The sequence below is a fragment of the Mastigoproctus giganteus genome, chromosome 9 (assembly GCF_048544385.1).
Source record: "Mastigoproctus giganteus isolate SK-2022 chromosome 9, ASM4854438v1, whole genome shotgun sequence".
Taxonomy (NCBI): Eukaryota; Metazoa; Arthropoda; class Arachnida; order Uropygi; family Thelyphonidae; genus Mastigoproctus; species Mastigoproctus giganteus.
The window spans coordinates 79,339,427-79,366,361 of record NC_143583.1 but is presented as its reverse complement, the minus strand read 5'-3'; positions in this window follow the sequence as shown (position 1 = coordinate 79,366,361).

Sequence of the window (26,935 nt, the reverse complement as noted above, 5' to 3'; positions counted from 1 at the left end):
AAATAAAAAATTGTGACGTACTACTCTTTTGCTACCTGTAGATCTCACATCTCTACCCATACCCGACAATTAGGAGTACAGTAATCACAAATACGATGACCATCACCGTAATTCTTTACAGTATTACCTCTATAATACCTTACAATATTACAATAATCCTCCGTAGCAGCTTAGTTGGCATGATACATCGCCACCTGCCACTCATTTGAAGAGGTTTGGGTTCGATGACTGGAGGAATTTCTAGTCTTCTTCAATAGAGGCTGTAGTTAACCGATCTATGGTAGAGGGAGTGGAGTTTTCTCCGTATCAATTATTCAAAGTTTTTCATCCGCGCAACATGCAAACCAGCCCACGAACACACGGTTCTATAGATGTATGATACAGAGTCAGCGACAACTTTTGGTGCCGTTAAAGGAATAATGTCTAATGGGTTCTGTTGCTGAAAGAGTGTGTGTTCTCCAGAATTTCCCAGTCCGGATGTGTTTCGTTCGTTGGTTTTCTTTCAGAGGAGGTCTCCTCGAAACTTTGATTGATTGCCATTGCCTCCAGAATTGTCCGCGCCATTTGCCTGTTGAGCAACTAACTTCATCTGGGCTTTATTATATATTTATTCTTTTCATCTTGGAATCTGTTGCATGCGATTCCAAAATGGAAAGAATAAATAATACTAAAAGATCAACAAGTTGTCTTTTAGCAATTTCGAAGGTAGAAAAGATGCCCCCAACTGTGTTCTGACCAGACGATTCGTCTTGTTGTTATTTGGTTTTTAGGAGCATTAGCAACTAACGCCATATTGCTCCGAGATATGCGGTGGTCATTCCCTAACCTTTCTGTATCCTCCATATTTGGTGGTGACGGGCTGGAACCCCGGTCTAACGATTCTTCTATTATTCTACTTTTAGCGTTAGTCATGAGAATGAACCCTTACCATATCTGGACCTGGGTGGGTTGAGATTTGATTAAACATGGTGACCAATAACGAAAGGCCTATTAATCCTATTAGTTTATATCCATTCTCGATTACACCGTTGATAACAGTGATAAGGATGCTCTTATCTTTGGAATTTCGTTTCAAAAGGGTTGGTTGGTAAGCATGATCGTGCTGAAAATTACTGGTATTAAAAATGGTAAGCCTAATTAAAATAAAGAAAAAAAAAAAAAGAAAAGAAAAACAGGCTGAGTAACATCCAAATATTTGATTTGGATGTAATGCCGATATCTCAGTTATTTTAATTGCACACGCGTTCACGATTATTCACAGTTTTCGTTGATTCCGACAGATGGCGCTGCTGCTCACGTATCAGAGATTAATACGCATTTTAAAAATGTCAAATGTAAATTGGAAAAGAGTAATTATCGTTATCCAACGATACATAAACAGGAAATACAGAGAAATTTAAAAATCAAACGAATTAATTGCAATGATGCATCGCTCGAAATACTTTTAACACGGGTGCCGTTCGAAAGATCAAAGCAATATAAAAACTAATATTAGAATTATTTATAAGCTAAGCATAAACTTTAAATTAGTCTCCTTTTTAAAACCTTATAAAAATAATTGCATTAATCACAGCGTTGATTTTCGATTTATTAATGTTGACATCCACAAAGAAAGAAGAAAAAAAAAACGAATTCATCATCCAACTTAACGAAACCGCGTTAAGCCGAAAGAAATTCGTAAACATACGATGTCGCTATCACACGCCTCATCATGCATGCACCTTGAACTCGGAATAAACCGACCACACGGCAAGACCTGTCGTCACGGCAGTCATGACTTTTACGGAGCGTTGAAATCAAAGGGCAACGTCGCAGTCTTCGGATGTTAAAGGACACCTCTGGATATCGATCAGGTGAGTTTACGCGAAAGACACGTGGGAACACCTTTCTTGGTGTCAGCGTACGGTCAAACGGACCGTCACTTTGTCAATTTGGCGAAAAGCGACGTCTGAGACAGAACAGTCTTACACTTTTATCTAATCAGACCCGCGTGCTCTTACTCTGCCTGGTAACTAAATGCTCATGCTGGGTGATGGAATATGATGCGTCCGCAGTTAACTTTCTAGTTCCCCTGCCCACTTGGCTTTCATTACGCACTGTTGCAAAAGGGAAATGGATGACGTCGGTAAAGAGTTTGCGACATTCCAGGAAGGCATCATTTCCTGGGCGAGTGAGACTGCGGCTATAGAAATGACAATGGAAGCTCCCTAAAGGTCTTTGCTTTCAGCGAAATCTGCTTCTTCTATAGATTGCTTAGCCTATCGACGTTGTTGGTTTGGTCATTGTTGACACATCTTTTACGTGGCCTCCATCTGAAACATTTTGAATATTGAGTTCACGCGAAGTCTGTTCTTACGAACTGCAAGTTAACTTAATACTAATATTTTACTTTGAGTTCAGAATGTTGGCCCTTTCACTCTCAGCTCCTAGGAATTTAACACAATCATCATTACTGTAGTCTTTGCTATTGTTGTGGCGTGGGGTTTTGGGAGCATCAGCGACTAAGGCCATATTGCTCCGTGTATACTGTCTGTAAATTGTGTGTGTTCTGTGGTCGATTTTCTGTTTGCTGGACGAAAAACCCTAGTTTCCGGGAGAAAAAAACCATGCTACCCTCGCCTGAGATCGACCAACTCAGCCACGTTGTGAAAAAGGCCCATATAAATTTCTCTCGTCATCAACGGGACTCGAACTCATCTTTTCCACGAGGGCGTATCTTGTGGTAAATTGTGAGTATTCTAAGGTCAGTTTATCTCATCGCCTGACATCGGTTAATTTCATGATGGTTGAAAAGACCTCAATAAGTCTCTTACTGCATTGAGAGAATAACTTCGATGTCAGTAGAAAATTAAATTAATGAAAGAACTGTTTAGGCCAGTTATGGCCGAGTGGTCAGAATGCTACACGGCGAGTGTTCGAACCTGGGTAAGGCCACAAAATAAGCTGTCCATTGTTAACACGAATGTTGTGTTTGGTTCTAGTAAACGGTCCGTTGTTCTACGTGGACTTCTGAGAAAATAGATTTATTTTATTTTTAATGATCCAAATAAGCGAATAAGAAATATAAAATAGAAATATTTATTCCAATAAAGAGAAAACAACTCTGCCGGGCACAATGGTGCTTCTTTTATAATAGAATGAAACTTGGAAAAGGGAAGCATCAAAATGAAACTCCCCTTTCCCAATTGATAATGTCTGTCTCGGGAAATTCTTACGGCTGATAGATTTAAGTACAGAGGAGGCGACTAACTGTTGATGGCCAATGGACTGTTTGTTTTGATTAGGGGTGTCTGGTAAGAACATGCAAGGAAGGCAATGAGGATGTAGATAAATCTCCGTCAAATGCAGCTTCGAAGTAGCTACAAACACCACTTGAGGGGGGAGGACGGGATGTGACAAACCGCGTGACAAAACCAGGTCCTTAATTAACACGGAAGTATGGAGAGAGGAGAAGAATTAGTCGAGTTTCTTTTATGTTTCGAGATCGCTCACAAACAGGTGTCGGGAGAAATCGCATTCTTGACAGTTTGCTGTTGGCAGCTGATTAGAAAATATTAGCGGTCTTTTAGTTCCAGTTGGGGGAAAGGATATGAAGTAACGCGAAGCGTGGATACCGGAAGGAATTACGAACGTGAAACGTCTAAAAGTTTGCTTGACATATTGCCGAAGCGTAATTGTACATCGACAACGATGACATTTAATGCTTGCACTTCCGAACAAAATTCACGAGGAAGGCATTCACGGCTTCCTACAAATGGCACTCAAGGTCCCTAAAGGACTTCGATTCTAAGTAAATTACTACGTTGCCCTGATTTATCAAACTGTTCCTTTAACACAAGCAGCGAGCCCGCAGAGGATATAAAATAAGTTATTTTATTGAGAGAGTGGAGGGAAAGATTATCGATGATGGTCAGTAAAGTAGGAAGGCATTAACGTAGTTCGTATACTTCTTTTATGCCTTCATTTTGTAAAATCATCGTCCTCCCCGCACACAGTGGAAAGTCCTGAGTTCGAATACCGTTAATGACGCGAGGAATTGCTATAGGCCTTTTTCACAAAATGACTGAGTTAGTTGGTCTCAAGCGAGGGTAGCATGGTTTTTTTCCTCTCCAGGAAACTCGGTATTTTCGTCCAGCAAACAGCAAATCGACCACAGAACACAACCAATTTACAGACATTATATACGGCGAATTATGGTTTAAGTCGCTGATGTACCTAAAACCCTACAACACCTTATTTTACTTGTTATCATTTTACTCTATCATTAAAAAGAGTGTTTGCTACATTTGAGTAGGCATTTTATTAGTTACACCTGCCCAACGGCGAGTAGCTCTCCCTCAAACCTTCAGAAGGACTTGGATTATTTCGAGGGCTTAGTGTCAGACAACGTTAACTGCAAAATTGCATCTTTGTTTTGAGACAACTTTAGTTTTATTTTATACAAATAACACTGCATATGTCATAGAAATGTATTTCTCTAGTAGTTTACAAATTAGCTTGGGTTATAAGCACATTTCCGGTAAACCAAGAAAATGTCAAATAACTTTTTCTTGGTTAATTACAAAAACGTTTACTACAAAATGATTTTGTAGTTAACGTTGTCTGCCCATTAAACCCTGGATTTGTGGTATAGATTCAATGAAGTATCAAAAGCATGCCACAGTGATGTTGGCCCATGTTCACTCGACTGGTTCTCATAGTTGTAAGAAATTGAATATTTTTCGAACCTATACTCTGAAGAATTTGTTCCGCCTGATCCCACAGGGGCTCAATTGGATTGAGATTATCATCAGCCATTTTCAATAAATCCTGCAGTGAATTGAAAATGGCTGATGATGATGATATTTTAGGCGAACAAGCCTACTGTAAAATCATGTCTCCTGTCACTAACGGTAAAGTCGAAATGCCGTTTCTCGTTAGTTGTTAATTTTCAGAAATTAACCAAATAATAAAAAGTTTGGGAAGTACTCTGCTAATTCAAAATTCATAAACTTAAAATTCGGACAGAGAAAAGAAAATATTTTAAGATACAGCTAACCATAACGCAATCATTTACTTACCTTTAAAACGATCTGAGAATATGTTTTATGTCTGGGTGGTTGGTTCCACTTGCCCAGCACTCTGCTTTGATCCAAAAAATGTCAATTCACCAAATTCCCAGGAAAGTCGATATCTAATTTTACCTTTTAGTTTAGAATCGTGACTATTTCTATAAATACACTCGAAGAAGAAAATTTAGTTTTTGCTTTCCAATTAGATTTTGCATTTCAGAATGTATTCTTTTTTTATTTCAACTACGTACTTACAGTTCCAAAATGGTCCTTCAACCACTCTAAGAAAAGTTGTAAGACATTCAATGTTTTACTTTACCGCAATTATTGAGTTTGCTTTAAAAAGGATTACGGTGATGTTAATGGACTTTTGTGTGTTAAATGAGCCGTCAAACTATCCTACAAGCATTAAGCTTTATAACGTTCCTTGATAAAATAATATGGTCTGAACGACTTTCTTTATTTTCTCATTAATAAAACAGGGAAAAAAAATGCATCTCGAATATAAAATACCCGTTGGGAAGAGACTGGTTTGTAGATGATAAGAAAGTGTAGATGGGAAATTATTAGACATTTCAAAGATGTTTAGCTTAGAAGAAAACGCATTTAGACACGACTTAAAATGTGGTAATTTGGGCGAAGTTCTGGAAATGTTGAATGACAATCACATTACAGCGAAGTATCAATTATCCGAAGTAACTCGTGATGGTCTGTCCTCTTAATAGATCACACTAATGACATTGGTCTTATAAATGAACAGAACGGATGTTATTCTAAGGGCAATTTTAATTAAAATAGTAAAGACGATCACAATATTACTTACACTACTTGGGTAGCAATATACTGGTACATAAAAGTTATGAAAATAGTTGGTAAAAGGTATGTAGAAATAAATTCGAAACCATATCCTTGAACATTCTAAACAGGGATAAATAACCATTTATTGTGCTTAAAGAAAACAATGGATGGCTATTTGAACATTGATGGTTTGGTTATTTGAATTAGAACCAAGATAATTTAGGTACCGCTAGGCGTCAATGTTTTGCGTCTTGTATTTCAAAGATGATGTTCCTATTTCCGGAATGAAATACATGAAAATCCTACAGTTTCGACGCGGACCGTTTTAATCAGTCTCTCTTGAAAAGAGAGCTCAATAAGTTCTTCCTATCGCTGATTAGATTTGAACCAGGACTTTTACAAATAGATGGTGAAAGGAAAGTTGACTCAACTACGGAGGTTCACACCATTTGAACAGGCGGATGAAGTGATTGTATTATTAAACGACGAATTCAAAGTGGACTAATTTGCCACTTAGTGAATAGCAGTTGGGTTTTATTTCAATGTTATTTGAAGATGGAAATGAAAACTCTATCAGGATACTCTATAATCTAATCCCATGTAATGTAAATTTGTCCTCCGTGACAGCTCTTGTCTGGGACCAAATAACTCAGCCACGTTGTGAAAAAAAAAAGCCCATAAAAATCCTCGCGGCATTGACGGGATTCGAACCTGGGCATTATATCCACTGTGCTACCCCCAAGGACATTTTAATAGTAATCTCAAATACGAGAGGTTAAGGGAACTTATAATATGCTAGCTAGTTGATGCACATGTTCACATTAGCCTGAAAGAAGAGACAGAATGACAGATGCCAATTCTGAAGAATTGCGCCCGTTGAAATATCTACAGAAAAGGCAGAAATTAGAGTCATAAATATGCAATCAAATAATCATGTACTTTATTCTGGGTACTTTATTCATGTACTTTATTCTACCATCAACTGAAAGGATATCGACCCATTATTTATTACTATAATTATTTCCAGCAGCTGCGAACACACATACGATGGAATTTATTTTTCATATCGGTCAATTTAATTCAGTAAAATCAAATCTTTGAAGAATCCATTCTGAGAATTCACTAAATTCTAAATGCCCTTTGCAGTTCACGTATTACGTCATCCCATTTTAAGAAACTGTTCCAAGCACGAATGTGGTAACAACTGCAGACAGAGGTGAACAGAAATAATTCCTGAAACACGTGAACGCTGCATCACCAAGGAAACAGACTGTTTCGAGCTGGTGTGATATTGTGTTTAGCTAATTACAAAATGACGGAATTCGGTTCTGTCCAGGAAGCGGAACTCGCCAGATAAGAACAAATAGGAAGTTGTACAGAGGAAGCGACCGACAGCGATGCAATGGGAAACAGAAACTTTAAGACGAGAGTAATGTAAAATACTGATATGTATTAAATTACTCAACCACAGAGAGAGAGAGAGAGAGAGAGAGAGAGAGAGAGAGAGAGAGAGACGTAATTCAAACAGGAAGGAAATTTCTATCAAATCGCTTAGTTGACTTGCTAAATTTTCATAAAATTAACACGTCCTTGCATTCGTTTATAGCTATCACGTGTCCTAAAATATTATTTATTTAAACATCACTCATTTGAGAAAAAAAATTCTTGGATTTCTCCGTTGTATCAACAGTTATCCTCGACCTAACTTTTTTTTATAATTTAACTTTGTTCCTCCACTCTTTTCTGTCCTCCCAGTCTCCATTCCTGAATTTCTTCTTTTCCATAGCCGTCCTCACTCCCTCCATCCATGTGCTTCTAGGGAGTATCCATTCCATTGCTTTTTCGGGTAGTCTCTCTTCTTCTTCCATTCTCATAACATGTCCATACCATTCTAATCTTTTTTGTTCTATTTTGTCGATGATATTTATTTGAGCGTCCATTGCTTTTCTTATGTCTTTATTCTTAACTATTTCTAGTTTAGATTTTAGGGCTGATCTCCAAAAATCCATCTCGACAGCTAGCAATTTCTTCCTTTGCCTTTCCTTTATAGTCCAAATCTCAGATTAGTAAGTATTTCATATTTACAAAATGAAAGGATTAATGGAAAGCGTCGGTCTTCGAAATTGTGATGCTGTGGCCATCCAGCTAGCGACAAACAAATGAAAATTTCGTTTCTTCTTTCTTAAATTACCAGAAGCATGATTTTTGGGTCACGTAGTTAGTGCATATAAAGAAAAATACGTGCGCCAATAATATATTGTATCAGGATTACATTTTGTAAGGGTAAGTACCTTTTAACGGGGAAGGGGAAATGTCAGTACTGATTTTCTGAAGGAAAGCGTGAAATTTAAATAAATTATGACATGAGAGGTATTTCCAGAAATCTGTAAAAAAATTAGGTTGGGTTTTACGAGTCCACCTCAGTAAATTTTACTAAAACATTGGATGCTGTTGAAAAGGTTCATAAATGTTTTTCTTTTTTTGTTCTTGCGAAGTTAAAAAAGCTTTTCTCAATGCGAAATCAGAAATGATTTCAAATTTAATAAATAAATAATAAACTTGTATCATTCACAGTACCAAAGTGTAGGATTTCGTCTCCTTACCATGTTGTTCAATAAAAACATGCTTGCAAATGAAAAGGATTTTAATTATTTTAATGGTTTGTCCCATTTCATATTTATGAGTGACCTTCCTCAGAAAGGGATTTACGTCATAACAAACGTGCATTTTGAACTCTGAGTGCCTTAATATTCACAGGGATGTCGCCGTTGTCTGCATTATTTTTAAATGCTTAAAGGTGGGCTATTTTTAACTGTTTTCAAGAAAATTAAAAATATATATCTATATATTATTTATGTCTTTAAATAGGACTACCTACAATTGAGCAAATACTTAAAATATTGATAGCATATCTGTTTGGTTGGGATGCCAAACAACAGATTATGAATTATATTAATGTTGTGCGAAAGGCATAAACGGATTTATAATTACAATGTGCTAAAGTTACTTAGTGAGTATTTTACCAATAAAGAAACTTAACTCCGAGCAGCATTTGTTAATTTATTTTATACTAAAATTCTGGTTACATAAAAGAGTAAAAAGTTAACCTTGCATTCAGCTACTAACAACCGAGCTATCTTTCTTTGACGACATTTCTAACCCGATCTTTGGGGTTTGTTTTCGTCTAAGAAAGAGAAAACCAAATTCTTTAGCGTTTAGGATATGGTACTTAACTTACTATTGACAATTAGTGTCTATTTTGTTGTTAATAAAATTATAAGCAATTTGTAAAACTTTATTTGAAATGTATGAAGTTATGTCGATACATGAGATTTGTATACAGAGTTGCAATTTAAAGACACACGCTTTTAAATTGCGATACAAAATCGCTTATTTTTAGTTTTAGGATGGTTCTTTATCTAGACTATTTTTTCCATAAATTTCTGCAAATTTAGGATGAGGTAACCAAGTCGGTTCTTTAATTTCGGCAGGGGTATGAAGGAACGAAGGGAAGAGGCCTGCGTTTTTGTTGTGGGTCGATTGTCCCATTTTATTTACACACTTGTTTTTCTTGAAACAACATTTCCGTATATCCATACCGACGGCTGGAACACGAATTTGAAATGAATGTGCCTATTGCTGACAATAAACTCAGTCCGTGGAGTAATACGTTCAACGAATGCTTCTACACGAATTGTTCTCGTGTTTATTGGAGAGGGCCTATTGGATCCACAGTTGCCCGCTTGTAGCTGCTCACATAGGGGAAAATTCAGGAGAGAAAATGATTTGCCCCTTTTCTGCCCTACTAGAGTCATGGAAGCTAGTTTTGATCGTGGTTAATCCTGCTTGGGAGAAATGAGAAGGCTAATTTTTATATAGACGTGCAATTTTAATTTTTATACAGTAATTTTAATATAGACGTGTCAGGGAAAAAAATGTTTCTTAAGGATTTTTCAGGTATTGTTGTGTGAATAAAATGCGAATATTAGTATTGTGTTAATGTATATCATTTAGTTGCTGTTATTAAACATCATGACCCATTTTTGCCACCTCTCAATAAACTTCCGCAGGCCAGTTTTGTAGAAGTCCTCTGACATTAGTTCAAACCACGACTCAGCAGCAGAAATCACCTCATCATCAGCAGTAAAGTGTTTTCCTCGACTTCACGGCAGGAAAGAGGAAGGGTGGAAGGTAAGGGGAATAAGCAGAAGGCAGCAATATTTCAGTTTTTCCTGGCAGGTCGACAACATTTCATGTGCACATTGTGCCCTTTCCTTCTTCTCGTAAGGGGTTGTAAGTTTGGGAACTCATCTAGCAGACATTTTATTCATATGCTGATGGATGATGTTCTCCACAGATCCTATATTAATTTGGAGTTCTTCAGCTAATTATTTGACGCTAATCCGGCGATCCCGAATCAATGCCTCAATTTTCGCAACATTCTCTTCTGTTACATCAGTTGCTAGTCGTCCTGGGATTTCTTGATAATGCGCTAAGGTTCTTCCACATTTGAATTGTTCATACCAAAGTGCAACGGCATTGTAATCTGGACATTCTTCTCCATAACCAGTGACCATTTCTTCGTGGATTGTTTTGGGTGTTTTCTCTTGCAGAAAGAGGAACCGAATCTCTGATCTGTATTCCATTTTATCCATGGGGGCGCCTCCGTAGCCAGGTGGAGAGGAGCAGCAGTGCGTAGCACACGCTTCTTGATTAGACCGGGGTTCGAGCCCTTGACCACCAAATACGGAAGATGCGGAAAGGTCATGGAATGACCACCACATAACCCGGAGCAATATGGCCTTAGTTGCTAATGCTCCTAAAAACCAAATAACAACAACAACTTTATCAATTGTGGCACCACTTCATTCAGCGCCAAAGGTAAAAAAAAATAACAGATCGAAATCAAAAGGCTGCTTTATGGATTTCAAGGTATCAAACGAAAAAAAATAATTTTTCTGTCATATCTGGGTGAATACAAATCTGTTCTGAACTTCCTGGTATATGCAAATTGTAAATGTATCCATAGAAAGATGTCTACGGTTTCACCAAAAGGTGGCACCATTTCTGTCCGTGGTAATTATGGTTTTAGTGGTTACGTGCCAGGGGCCGACAGGTTCTATATAGAGAATGTGTTGGTGGGTGAATGACTAGAAGTGACATTAATTATGCATTTCTGTGGCAGTAACGAAGGATTTCAACTACGTCCCTCCTACCATTCATATTTTATCGCCGTAGGCAGAACATAGTCAGACAAACTCGTTTCTGTTTAGTGAAGTGCATCTGGGATGGCCCGCGCGTATAGCGCAGTGAATAGCTTTGATGCTTTGTCACAGTGTTGAAAAGGCCTGGTTCGATTTTCGTCTCAGAGTAGAGAAACATTTTGGTTGCGAGTGGAGGAATTTATTAGGATTTTTTTTTCACTCTTGAGTTAGTCGGTATCGGGCGAAGGTAGCATGGTCTTTTTCTTCCAAAAACTTCGGATTTTCATCCCGAAACATTGACCGCAGAATTACAGATACAATACACTGATCCCGCATGGTCGTAGTCACTTGGGAGCAAATTCTAAACGACTAAACTTAACGCATTTTTTTGTTCCAAATACAGTGTATTGCAGAAACGAAAATTATACTGCCCCATTATCACCAATGAAGTCCATTAGAGAAGACGTGGGGGGGGGGGGGGAAGAATGGAATAAAGTTCCGCTGGCCGTACTCGATGTTGAGGACGCAGGTATATGTTGTTATTTTTCAGCAAAGTCATAAGATTTATAAAATTAAAACTAATACTGTACAAATCCTATGCGATTATAATGTTACCATATAATTATAACACTACGTATATTAGTTTATATTTAACTGTTTCTTTTATGTATTTTATGTGCGGTGGTGTCATTATGTTTGTGGATATTATATCGGTCTGAAGCAGGTGAAGCGCGGCAACGTTAATAGCACGAAGTTTTGCGGCACATATGAAGCATATTAGGGAATGTCTAAGGATGATCAAAACAAGTTGTAGGCATCTCATGTCTGTTGTGGTAATTGCAAGCGAACATCAGATGGATGGTTTCGCGGTAGTCGTACGTGTATGTCTTTTGCTATATCTCGAACATGGAGAGAGCCCACAAGCCACCATCACGGCTTTTACTTTTATATGGTGGATCCATCATAGTATAAAAAGTCCGAAGATCTAAAAGCTGTAGTGTATCCCATCATACCGTCCTTTCCTGCTCCAGTGCCACACAATGAAACCTGACAATTCTCAATCCACCCTAAGGTGGATTGAGAATTGCTAAGTAGGATAATTAGTATCTTATTTCAGAAGGATGTTCAGGTAAAGAACCACATTTCCCCAATATTGGATACTTAGTGAGAGACATTGGCCTAACGAATTCTGATGTAGAGCTCCTGACATCTCTTTTAAAACAGAGGAAGTCTTGCATCTGGGATACAGCAGATCCCAACTGCAAGGCTTCTACATACAGAAAAAGGCATGCCACTTGTGCGTGCTTTTACAGTGATTTTCAGAATTCCTGTACAGAAGTACAGATTTAATTTTGATTGATCTTTATGAAAAAATTGGTATTGGTCACAGTTCTGCAGCTTGGCGTCTGTATCATCCCCACTCACACATCACCACCATCTGCTAACCCCAGCTGATACCCCTCCCTCAAGGTGTGGGATGTACTTCGTTCTTCCACCACTATAATCTTCTATCCATCCCTTCATTGGTTTATCCCACTAACTTTACCTAGATTCCTCTTTTCTTCTTCTTCCCCTGGCAGAAAGAAAAAATACTTTTATACCATACTAAACTTACCAAGAATAAACCCCTCCCTCAAGGTGTGGGATGTACTTCGTTCTTCCACCACTATAATCTTCTATCCATCCCTTCATTGGTTTATCCCACTAACTTTACCTAGATTCCTCTTTTCTTCTTCTTTCCCTGGCAGAAAGAAAAAATACTTTTATACCATACTAAACTTACCAAGAATAAACCCCTCCCTCAAATTAAAGAAAATAAAAATATATAACACAAATAAAAAAAATGAATAAACTCTTCATGAAAGCGTTTGCAGCTGAGCATGTTCGTGGATGTTTTCGCGCGCGTGCATGTGATGTGTATGTGTGACAGGCTGCTCACGTGCTTCCTGGATAGGGACACAGGCTACACTTGACACAACGTTGGTAGTGCCTGTTTAGCAGAGACTGTTACACAGCACGCATGCGTTGTCAAACAGCTGGCGCACAGAACAGCGTGCAGTACTCTTTCCTTGTGACCATTTCCATCTCTTATACTTGCCTAGCAGATATTTTACTATTTTACTAGCGTATACTGTAAAATAGTGTCAGAGTTACCGGTCGACGCCGGCGCGAACTGTTTCCTGTGTCTCTCAGTGCAGGGGAGGCATTGTCCTTTCTTTCCCACTCTATACCCAACTTTACATTTTGTCTGAATTTCTTCAGACAAAATCCGAGCGATGTTAGTGAAGAGCTCAGGGAGAGATTCCACAATGATTCCACTACAGTCAATGGAGAAGAGGTACCAAGAAAAAGGTGGGAGTTAATCGATGACGGACGACTATATCTGGTTTTTGGGATGATTACACTAATCACAAAAGACAAAACCTTCAACTGTATACTTTAAGCAATTGTTTTCCTAATTAATCCAAAAAAGGTTACTACTTTTGAATCATGATTTTTATTTTAGCTATTTGTTTATTTGTACTAAAGATTAACTAACATTCTGTTCTGAACAGAAGTTAAACATTTGTAAAAAATCTGGTTAGTATTGCTGATTCACTTTCCTTTCATTTCTCGGCAAATCACTGATGATATGCAAAGATGAAGATCTTATTCAGAACCAGCATACTCAAATTCATAAATAAATATAGGAATGCATAAGAGCCTTTTTGGAAAATTTTTACATAGTGTAATATTACCACTTACTGGTAGATTTAGGAGCAATATGGCCTTAGTTGCTAATGCTGCTAAAAACCAAAACAACAACAACTGGTAGATTTTGTGATAAAATTCAGAACTCATGTGATTTTCGTAGTTAACGTTTCAGTGAAATTAACTTAATTTTTCATTCGACAGCATACATATTGTTAAGAGCTCATAAGCACTTAACTTGAATTCTAGACAACTTTGAAGCAAACAGCATTCGATAAAGGCTTGTAGTCCAATACACATGCCTCTTGCAGTCGATCGAAGTTAAGCATTACATATACTATGTTATTCCCCCTCCCCTTATAAGTAATCTTTTTTTTTTTTTGCTCCGCTACAAACCCGGAAAAGTTTGTTTCCTGAAAGAATGAGCGAAAATCCCTAGTTCCCACTGAAGGGACCTTCAGCAGTCTCAAATGTTATCTTGGTTATCCGTTTCGCGTATTACTTACCCAAAGGACTCGTTTGACCATTATTTTCTTCTTTCGTTAATCTCTGATGTGTTTACGGCCTGATCTCGATACTTAGCACGATTCCAATTTTAATCTCAATGCACTTTTTTTTATTTCCACCCCGTTCCATAATCTTGTTGCTGTAATTTCGTCAAGAGAAAGTTAAAAAAAGACACGCTTTTGTGTACATCAAAAATATTTGGAAGAGATAAACTTTAATGAAATTAGAACGAATTTATTACTTGGTAGATTGCGATTTTCTCGTGAGATCAGTTGGGCACATAAATAGGCTCATGAACATTGATTACAACTGTTGCCAATAACTATAAAACTGAGATGTTTGTTGACTTATCTAATTCTCATGAGATGAATATCCCTTTAGGTCATGTAAAAGTCCAGTACAGTCCCAGATTTATTCGGTTAAATCCATCGAAATTCAATCAGTGCTTAAAAGAACCCTTTCACAGGCCACTACAAACAGGTGAAGATGCGATTGGCATTGTCTAATTACTTAAGTGCAATTGGAAGCTTTTATTACAGATGGAGGCCGCTGTAAACTACGCATATACGCAGATAAAAAATTACTTCTGAAGTGATTAACTAAATATATTGCTTGGAAAAACTGGCAACTGCCCAAGGAACGAAGAGCGCCAGTTTCCTTGGTGATTCGTGAGTGAACGCACAAAACACGGACTAACAAATTTAGGTCAAGGTTTCAGGCAATTGATAGGAAAATTTTAAGAAACATTTCACCAAGGAAGCGCAGTTTTCAGATTGGAAACTAATCCCTCAGGGAAGAATTGCCTTTTTTCACCTTCAGCCCAACCAAAGGAAGAATGATGGAACCGAAGAGCAAAAAGTAAAAAACTGTTCTTGAAAAATAGATGAAGCCTTTAAAAAGTGGACGAAATACTAGCATCTTTGGATGTGATTATTCTTTAAGGTTTACAGAATACCATCCCATAAATTTCTATATATTTCAAAAGAGATTATTCAGTTTTCGTAATTCTGTACAATTTCTTCTCTCCTAGTCGAGCCTCGTGATGAAAAGTAGGTCGAAATTTTAATAGCATCCACTTTGTTACTTTCTTTCCTTTCTGCAGTTGGTCCCCCAAAGTGTCCCGTGGTCTACTGTGCAGACCGGATGTCCTTTTTGATGCCAGTCCTAAATTGACGGCAAAGCTAGTTTCCTCAAGTTTATCATCATTTTAGTTTTGGGCTGTGAATTATATGAATTCAGTTTAGTAAGAAAAAAATTAGTTCAACTGATTTTCTTCTACTACACAGAATCCACTGTCCGATGGATCCGTGAATCAAACTACTTTGTCCGTTAGTTAATGCGTTCTATAAAAAGAAAAGAAAAGAAAATGTAAGAGAAATAAATTATTGAAATTATTTAAAGTAAATTTCTAAACTAATATTAAAAAATATTTAAACTAAACTTCTTTTAAAATCGATTATAAAAGTTATTTGGTATGCTCGCTAAAGAATAGAATCCACTGAGAAACCAGTGTTTAGAAATCACATGCACTGTTTATGCACTATGACTACAAAAAAAGTTTGGGGCTCAAAATCGGAGGTGAAAACATATTATGTATACGGGGATTATAATTTTTTACGCTTTTGACTTGCATTGAAATAAATATGAACCAAAAGTGAGACCAAGTCAATGAATGTTGGTTATGGTCGTGCTACCAGAAACGAATTGTAATCAGGTTTTTGGAGAAAGGAGGCTCAAAACTGACTGATAATCATCGATTCAAAAAGTTAAAACGCACAAGGATCTAGGGTTAGTAAGGGATGAGGGGCTGACATTCCACGCTCACCTCTAAACGCAAAAACAAAAATATATTCTGCTATGTGGGTGATCCGCCAGGAACTAATTGGGGATTCACGATGCTGAATTGGTAAAGAAATACGACCTCCGATGTCTCTATCCCATACCACTTATACAGTAAGTATATGGTCCTCTGCCTCTATAACACATTTCAACAAGTTCCCCAGCCTGGAATACTGGCTCCTGAAATGGCCCGACTGGCGCAATGGCAACCGATACACTATTAATAGGACTAAACGCAACATCAGTCTTGAATCACAGCACGGAAACAACAGGTTGTGGCAGCTAACCTTCCTACACTGGCCAGACTAATCACAGGGCGCCGCGATGCCCCTGATATCACAGACTTCATTAAAACTCCCGATATTGGATCCTAGGCTCCCGCTCAGAAACAGTTTCAACAACCTCAATGGCATGAGACGCATATTTTCAGGAAACACGGTTGATATACATATACAAGTGGTATCCTGTATTGAAGGGTAGCCATGAGACACTGTTATATTAGAGCCATACGAGAACCAACTCATCAGTCATTGTGTAATATGAACATAAACTTCATATATTCTCAGGTCGATTTTTCCTATTTTCCTGGACGAAAAACTCAAATTTCCTGGAGAGAAACCTTGCTCTTCACGCCTGAGACCGACTAACTCATCCACGAAGTGAAAAGCTCACTAAAGTTCCTCGCGTCATGGCCGAGATTCGAATCCGGTCCTTTTCCACCTGGAGTGGGGTGGATGGTGATTATAACCACTGTGCTGCCTGCGTGGACATAGTCATGAGACAATAAACAATCTTCCCCATGCTGCATGGCGACAAATAAATGAATCGTCTTAGTAATTCAACTTCTAATAAAGTTGAGAAGTTATTCTGCACATTCTTTGTGTCAAAACTTTCAAGAAGAGAGGCCTCTCACCTTCTCCTCCCACAGGCCAGACATGTCTCCTTTAGATTTTCACCTTTGCGGTCTGTTTTAACAATTTTTAGAAAGATAGAAGATGCAGGCACGTGTTCTCCACGGAGTGCGAATCCGTACTACAAATTCTATGCTGTCGGAATACTTTTACCAATGCGAAACAGATAAGATGATTTATTGACATATTATGATCAAAATTCTGGTCAAAGTTTTGAGGTAGATTTTCTGTTTGCTGGACGAAAAACCCGAGTTTCCGGGAGAAAAAACCATGCTTCCCTCGCCTGAGACCGACTAACTCAGCCACGTTGTGAAAAAGGCCCATAAAAATTCCTCCCCTCATGTGGAATACGATGTACATGACGTTCTATTCTGCTCTGAACGTAGAACTCAGTATTAAAGTTTATAAAAACAATCTATAAGCAACAGAAGATGTAAATAAATGAAATGTATACCAGAATGGTAAGTTCTTGTGCTTTTATTATCTTGTAATTAACGTGATCTTTTAGTATTTAATGAAAATATTTAGTGGCTAAATTTCTCTGACGTTCTTTCAGATTAACAGCTACCGCTATTCAACATTTAATGCAATCTGATTTCATTATTCTTTTACTTTTCTGCCATCAAAGTAAAGCCTGGCTGTGAAAACTGATTTACTTCAGAGCATAAAAACGCTTACGAGATGGAACTACATTAATGGCATTCGAGCCCAGTTTTCTTAAGTTTCGAAGGGTATTTTATAGGATTAAAAAAAACAAGAGAGAGAGAGAAATGCGATAGAAAGAGAAAATTGCATTTGAGGTATGAAATCAAACACGTACATGGGCGCTGTGCTTTGCTGAATCGTGGATAATTCGCTGAGAAGTTGAGCAAAACAACATGCAAGCTGCCCATTTCCTCGCGCAACGTGATAAAAATATGAAAATTTGTGGGCAGTGATTTTATGAAATTAACTTTTTCATCGCATTTTTAACGACTTTCTTTCATTCCTTCGAGACGCGCACTTTGAATGCTGCAGTGCGGAAGTTGTGTTTGGTACCTTTTTGGCAACCTTCGTAACTGATTTTTGGCAACTCTTTTTTGGATTCCGTCTGTTATTCGGAGGAAATCTCGAAGAGAACTGTGTTCTCTTCGAGATGTCCTCCGAATAACAGACGGAATAAAGAATGAGCAACTGCGTGAATTGCATCTGTTTGCGTTCTTAATATCCGTTTCTTTGTTCTCCTTGATCTTCCGTAGCCCGACTAACTCCTCACCGCACGAAACACCCGAGAAAACTTCCTTAATCATCGACGGAAATAGAACGCTAGACCTTGCCACTCGGTAGCCACGCGTCGTTACCGACCAAACCACGGAGGCAATTCGTTCACTGACTCGGACAAAGTGTTTCATTAACTTTCTCCATCGGTGTAAGCACAGCCGACAGGAAAAGAGAAAGGCAGTGTAATTTCAGAAGGGCTCTAAGAAATAAATAAGACAAAATATAAAATACAGAGTGGTCCTAAGTTAAATATCCAAAAATATGTAAATTTTTTTAACCTAAACATAGTCATCTACACACAAGAAAACATAATAACCATTTTTTTTTTTTGATTATTGTCCCTCGAGTTACCACTACAAAAGTTGCTCAAAATGTCTCTCTGAATCAACAGCTCCGATTCCAGTAATAACACGAATAGATCGCCCTCTTTAGTAGTTCAACATCTTTTGGGTTATGTTTGTGAAATAGTCTTTTAAATAACTCAAAACTTTAATTAACCCTAGTAATCATCAGGATTCAGATCTGCGAGGATTTAAACTCTGAGAACTGCGAGGGGACCACTTAAAAGCTCTTCCATCAAATTGTTTCCTTAATAATGAAGTAAGTCTTCGGTGTTCACAAATCTCCTTCACAAAATTGAAATTCTCTTGTGTGAATAGGGTACATGATAAAAACCCGAAACCAATTTAAGCGATAGAGGATATCTTCAAGTTTTTATTCAACACTGATAAATGTTGGCGCTGCAGCTGATGACAGCAAAATCGATAAATAGTAATCACGGTGGAATTTAGCAATCCCAAAAAGATGCAATACGTAATCTGGTTCAACGAGCTCCAGTCTGCCATCACTGTTATGCGTAAATTTCGATACAGTTTAAAATGTACATACAAATCATAAAGGACATCTGTTTGTGCAATTATCCCGTTAGAGGCGGTAGCCGAACGAAATTCGGTGATGACACAGTGCAGCTGGCTCTAGAAGTTTTATGTGAAGCACTGAGAAATCCAAAGACGTGCCAAACGTGAGCTTAAGATGTGAAAGTCAACGGTGTAACGCGTTACGCCTCCGTTTGGGGATGAAGTCATAACAAGTTACAGGCACAGACGACAAAACCAGGTTACAGGTACAGACGACAAAACCAGGTTACAGGTACAGACGACAAAACCAGGTTACAGGTACAGACGACAAAAGCTGTCGACAGACGACAAAACCAGGAAGATTGAATTTTTTTGATAACTCTGCCATGATTACAGTTTTGCGATTATGCTGCCATCTACTGTATCATGCACATTTTTCATTTAGTGAATAAAAACTTGAATATATACCCGTCACCTGAAAGTAGTTTCAGGTTTTTATCATGTATCCAAAACTGAAACTTTATGTGTGAATTCCACACACCGGGTGGAAAAGACTTGAGTTCGAATCCCATCAATAACAGAGGAATTTATATATATATATATATATATATATATTGTAAGAAATATAACAGTAAAATGTAAAGATAGAAGTGTAAGTTACACAGAATGCCAAAAATCGAGAAGAAAATGCAGGCTGTATCATAAAGAAGATTAAAAATGAGTGACCTGTAAATAAAAAAATATTAAATAAGAATTAAAAATAAAAGTAACGGTCGCTGGCATCAGATAAGGACGGGAAATTTTGGCTATAATTCAAAAAGGACGAAGTAGAGCAAATAAGCAATAAAATCTGATGACAGCAAAAGTAAAACTTGATACATGATCAGGTATTTCATCAGGGGACTACACCTGACCATGCATCAAAGGACTGCGTTTCTATACTTTCCCATAACTGTGTAAAAGAAGAAATTTAAGAAAAAGGGACCGAAAAGGGAAAGCAGTATGACATAAAAATTATGGACAAGGTAGTCCCAATACAATGTTTATAATAAAAGATGAAGGTAAAAGATAATAAAGAAAAGAAAATAATTAAATTTAAATCTCTGTTTTATTCGACTTTTTCAGCTTTCGTTTCCGACGCTTGCATTTGACATTGGTGTCCAGCTTATTGGCCATTTACTTGTTTCAATTCTTTTTTTTTTTTTTGTACTCAGTTATTTGTACACCTAGTTTTCGTTTTAATTTACCTTGACGTGTATAACTTAGTGCAATTGCATCATTTCAGTTAGCTAACTACTTAAGTAGTTATAAATTGGCACATTAAGTATATCTCATATTGTGAATACCTTCACAACGAGTTGCCATGATATTGCACTACCTTGATATTCCACTTATTGATGCAAGTGTCACTTATATGAGTTTAATTAACATATAAGTTAAAGAGTTTAACTAACGTACAAGTTAAAAGAGTTTAACTTGTACATTAGTTAAACTCATTACATAACCTGAGGCTTTAGCCTTAAACTATATCGTTTACCTTGACCTTTAATTTTAACTTTAATTTATCTTACCTTATCTTTTATTATAAACACTGCGTTGGAACTACCTTGTCCATAATATGTGTGTTATACTGCTTTCCATTTTCGGCTCTCTTTCTTAAATTTCTTCTTTTACACAGTTATGGGCAAGTATAGAAACACAGTCCTTTGATGCTAGTCAGGTGTAGTCCCCTGTTGAAATACCTGATCATGTATCAACTTTTAGTTTTGCTGTCATCAGGTTTTATTGCTTATTTGCTCTACTTCCCCTTTTTGAATTATAGCCAAATTTGCCCGCCCTTATCTGATGCCAGCGACCGTTACTTTTATTTTTCATTCTTATTTAATATTTTTTGTTATGTAATATCGGTGTAGATACACCATAGTTTACTCATAAATTTAATCTACGTACGTAGTGTAAAAGGCATCGTTTTAATTGTAGCTCTATTGTGGCTGCCTTCACAACGAGATACCAGGTTTTGCACTACTTTGAATAAGTAACGCTTCTTTAGCAGAGAAGACTACTGTTATTTAGTTACTGGTATCTCTCGTTGTGAAGGCAGCCACAATATGACATACAATTAAACGATGCCTTTTACACTACGTACGTAGTTTAAATTTATGGGTAAACTATGGTGTATCTACATCGATATTATGTAGTTAGTTACTTAAAAACTCATATATAATTATGCCTTGTGAATTTCATCTTTAAATATTTTTTTTATTTACAGGTTTTTATTTATCCTTTTTAATCGTCTTTATGATACAACCTGCATTTTCTTCTTGGCTTTTGGCATTCTGTGTAACTTACAATTCCATCTTTACATTTTACTGTTATATTTCTTACAATATACGTATATACACTGAGTGATCACTGAATTATGACCACCCCTATGAAAATTGAATGCGACCCGTTGACCACGTGAGCTACGAAAGTGCGGAGTTAGTCGACCTACGTAGCATAGATAAGGTGTCAGTGGTTCAGTAGGTAGTAAAATTCCGAGCGTGATGGGTAAAAGGAAGGATTTATCGGACTTTGATGAAGGACAGACTATGGGAGCTCGATAAGCTGGTGCCCTGATTTCCCAAACGGCTGAACTGGTGGAGTGTTCGAGAGCCGCCGTAGTTAAAGTGTACCAGGACTGGCGTCAAAATGATCAAACAACGACCCGACGGCAAAACTGCAAAGGTCAGCGACAGGTTGAAGTTAGAGGTGAGCGCCGGGTTCGATGACTCGTACAGGCGAACAGGCGCAGCACTGTTCAAGAGTTCACTACCGAATATAACATGGGCCAACCCGGAACAATATCTACCATGACCATGCGTCGCACGCTCCCACGTACGGGCTATACCAGCAGACGACCCCTAAGGGATCCTCTCCTAATCAAGATTCATCGGCGTAAAAGACTCGCTTGGTGCAGAGCATGCAAGTTGGACGTCAGAAGACTGGAAGAAGATGTGCTGGTCGGATGAGTCACGTTATTTATTCCACACCGTGGATGGTCGTGTAGGGATTTGGCGTCAACAACATGAGGCTCTTGATCCATCATGCATGGTATAAAAAGTGTAGGCCGGTGGAGGTGGTTGTATGGTGTGGGGCATGTTTCGCTGGCAGGAACTTGGACCCCCCTGGTGCATGTGGAACAACGTATCAGCGGTCTCCGCTATCGTAAACTGCTTGCTGACTGTGTACACCCCGCTATGTTACCCTTTTTCCCGAATGGCGATAGTGTCTTCCAAGATGACAATGCGGCGAGCCATCGGGCCCTTGATGTGTAGGAATGGTTTGAGGAACACAGTTCTGACTTCCAGCATATCGATTGGCCTCCGAACTCCTTCCCGATATCAATCCCATAGAGCACTTTTGGAACACTATGGAAAGGCATATCAGGCGTCTGGATACACCAATCATCTCCATACCTGCATTGCTGACCGCGTTACATACAGCTTGGTTGGCCCTGCCTCCTGAATGCTTCTGACACATCTTGTTGAATCAATGCCACGTCGGATAGCTGCTGTACTGAGGGCAAAAGGAGGACCTACGAAGTATTAGGTAGGTGGTTATAATTTAGTGCTCACGTAGTGTATACATCTGCATTATTTGCTATTGCTTTGAGCACTCTGTTCCATTTGTCATATCCAACTTATTTTTCAACTTTTTTTTCCTGGTTTTTAACTCACCGGTATTTTATTATATATATAAATAAAAAAAAAAATATATATATATATATATATATATATATATATATATTAACCCCAGGGGCTCACATCTGGTGAGTATGGGCTTGGCACACCCAGGATCCTGAGCTGCATATCATCATTGTTCTCCTCTTGGTGATTCCCTTCTACTTCGCTCTTTCTCTCTGTGGGTAACTTGGAAATTTTTTTTAGCTGGTGCAGCATAAGCCTCAGGCTTCCTTGCACTGTATGGCTAATAATGATAATAATAATATTATTATGTGAATAAAATAACGTTTTAGTTTTCTAAAGGGAGGTTTGTGGACTCCCTGTAAATGTGGGTGCTCATCTGTTGAAAGATCAATTGGTCCGATGGCCGATCTCTGCCTAAAAACCGAATATTTTGGTAAATGTTTTGATATTTACCAAGATATTCGCATGGCTCTCTCCCTCCATTCACAGAATCAATAACAAAGTATCCATTAACTTCAAAAAATACTCTCCAATTACGAAAGTGAAAGTGAGAAGAAAAAAAAAAAGAAGAAGCTTTTACCTTTTAATGATGTAACGGTTTGTCAGCGTCGGTTGAGAATAATTGGTTTAAGTCACCATTTCACTAAGCGATCAATATTTAAGAACAAATCAAACATCTAGACTGTGTGGTTTTATTTTAGTAATAAAAGTTTTAAATTTTTGTGTATATCACTGTGCGATTAATACATTTATTACTTAAATGTAGCCCCCGAACGAATTTTTAGAAACTGCATACGCAACTTGCAAAAAAAAAAAAAAAAAAAAAAAAAAATCTCAGCTTCAAAATGTACAGGAAGCAACTAACAGTTGAAATCTTTATTTATTTTTTTTTTCCCGTTTAGGACATCCAGATTAGACCATGCAGAAGGAGACAGAAGACTGGTCAGTCGGTTGCCTACAACTGTTCAGTAGACTAAATGTTCGGGTCTATAATAAGACGTAAAAGTGAAGATCGTAGTAGGATTAACAAGTTAACTAAGTTAATCCTACAATGGCTGAAAGTGGTTACCATGGCCACCGAAGGATGGAAATGCAAGCGGAAAGACCTTACTGTTGATAACTTGATTCAAGAATAAGAGCCTAATTAAGAAACTTTATGACGTAACCATGGAATGGAGGGAATGCGTGGGTAAGAGAGAGAAAGAGAGAGAGAGAGAAATGAAATAGTCATTACCTTTTACTGAGGAAAAACAGGTACGTTTCTGCACTTCCAGGGAGTAGTGCATCATGCCTAACTTCACTTGAGGGAATAACACGCAGTTTGAGATAGAAGGTGAGAGATAAATAAGGACAATGTCTGCTCTCAGGTGAACTGTGATAACGAGAGATAACCGGAAACGGGAGCGATGCTGCAGTTAAGAAAACTGTCCCACTTGTTTGCTAAATTCAACAAAGGAAGAAAGCAGAGTAAAAAGAAAAATGGAGATAAGTTCCAGTGTTACGCGCAATAATATTTTTTTGTCAGATAAATAGATGTAATCTTTCACTGTTTACAATTGTATCCATTTTTAAGCATTACGTGATGCAATATAAGCTTCCTTTCTTGCATCATTTACCACTACTATTACTATTACTAATTTAGCTATATTTCCAGTCATTATACAGCCAGAAGTATGTGCAGCAATATTTGAACACGGTTTGACAATAAAGCAAACCATTTCTGTGGGGAAAAAATGCCTGCAATTTCATTCAAAATGAGGTTCTTTTAAAGTTGCATGAAGCAAGGTCAAGTGAGAACGATGGACGTTCAGACATTGTTTTTCCCCTCTCTCTGAAGACATAGTGTACTGACTTCATTAGGCGTGATCATATCGTGTTTGTAAATTCCACGTATTCCTTGGTCAGTTTGTCTGTTTTGCAGGATGAAATACGCTTCCCAGAACGGTGTCTGACTCGACCACGATGAACTTTCAATGGTAAAAATGCGTTATCTACTTTTATCCATGGGCAGATAGCCCGTCGATTAAGAATAGATAAGGAACCAGCAAAAATCGGTTGAGTAAACAATGTGTAGGAGACTAACAACGCTACAGAAAGGATTCGAAAAGTATTCATTCATTTTTCCAGCTAGCAAGTTTAATTAAAAGCAGTCCGATGGACGAGAAAATTTGTTACAAGGGTAGATTACCAGCTCGACTGACCCAATATTATTTAATAAAACTGATAAATGTTTTCTCTACTTCGAATTTATTCTGTTCTGAAGGAGAAAAGCTACACCGAATCAACTGGACCTCCCTCTCTGCAGCCCTGTTTTTAAGCTTAACGGGAAAATCCATATTTTCTGTCACTATTGATTTCACCTACGAAATAATGTCCCTAGTAAGCTGACAAAACTAAATGGAGTAGAAAGAGGACCTGTATTTGTAGGATTCATCCAACGGATCAAATAATTTTATCTGTTCTGTGATTTTTTTTTTTATAAGATACTAACAGAGCAAAAAAGATGGCACAAAATGACAACTCAGTTATCATTTATTCTAGAAGGGCGGGTACTCAGTACATGGCCAATGGGCCCGGTCTCCTGCTCCACAAGGTTTTATCCGGCCCCAAAAAATATTCTGATAATTATTACTAGCTAAATTAGGTATCCTACAGGCAAAATATGGAACTTAAGCTTCGATACAGTTCAGTTCTGTATAAACATTCGCCCCAACCATGACTTTAAACCAGTCGTTGTCTTCGTGAGTTAATCCCATTAAGGTACACTGAAAGGACAGAATTCGTGGTATACCTGTTTCTTGGGCAAGGCGATGTTGTCACCCCTCTCGTTAGTGGACGAACCCATCGCTTGGCAGATATATAGGTACACTACATCACTGCATTCACGTAGACGGTAATTCGGTGTCAGTATGAGTAAACGTCGTGAGTTAACAGACTTTGAAAGAGGGACGATAGTGGGTGCCCAACTCATGGCCACTCTATCGCGGAGGTGGTACAGAAATTGCACTATCCCCGTTCGACAGTATCAAGAATGTATCGGAAACACTCCATTTCCGGAATAACATCTCATCGTTGACAGCGCTGTGGGCAGAGAAAGGTGGTGGTGAACGTAGCCGTCGATGTCTGTTTCGCATTGTTTCAGCAAACTGGAGAGCGACCATCAGTCACCATGGTTCTGTGGAGAGGCGCATTGTCCTGCTGGAAGAGTCCACTGCCCTTTGGGTGCACGATGACCATGAAGGTATGCAGATGGTCTGCAAGGACCGACACGTAGCCTGGACAATCAGAGATGCGTCTAGACGTACCAGAGGTCCCAACGTGTGCCACTTGAACACTCCCCCGACAATTACCGACCGTCCACCTACCTGAGCAGTTCCTTGCTGACATGGTGGGCGCATAGCTTCCTGCGGTTTCCTTCAGATACGCATCATCCCGTCCGCTCGAAATAACTGAAAATGGGATTCATCAGACCAGGAGATCCGTCTCCAATTATCCAAGGTCCAGTGCCGATGTTCTTTTGCCCAGTTGAGGTGAAGAGTCCTGCATGGTGATGATCGCTGTGGGACTCTGGTGGTTCGGCAGCGTCCATAACCTATTGCAGCTAATGGTCGCCTGATGGCCTTGATGGAGACATTTCTGCACCTCCCTCGTTGAAGTAGGCTGTGATTTGTGCCACTGTCGCTCTCCGGTTGGCTGAAACAATGCGAGACAGACGTTGACGGCCACGTTCATCCACCACCTTTCTCGCCTACAGCGCTGTCCACGATGAGATGTTATTCCGGGTATTCCCGATGTCCACTTGATACTCTCAAACGGGGATAGTGAAATTTCTGTATCACCTCCACGACAGAGTGATACATGCGTCGGACACCCACTATCATCCCTCTTTCAAAGTCGGTTAACTCACGATGTTTATCCATACTGACATCGAATTACTGTCTTCATGAATGCAGTGTACCTATATACCTGCCAAGAGGTGGGTTCGTCCTCTAGCGAAAGGGGTGACAGCATCGCATTGCCCACGAACCAGGTATCCCACGAGTTCTGTCCTTTCAGTGTACACCACCAAACCAAATTTTGTCTCGTTTCATCTCAAGCTGCACCAGTTATACCACGTTTTCTACGTGT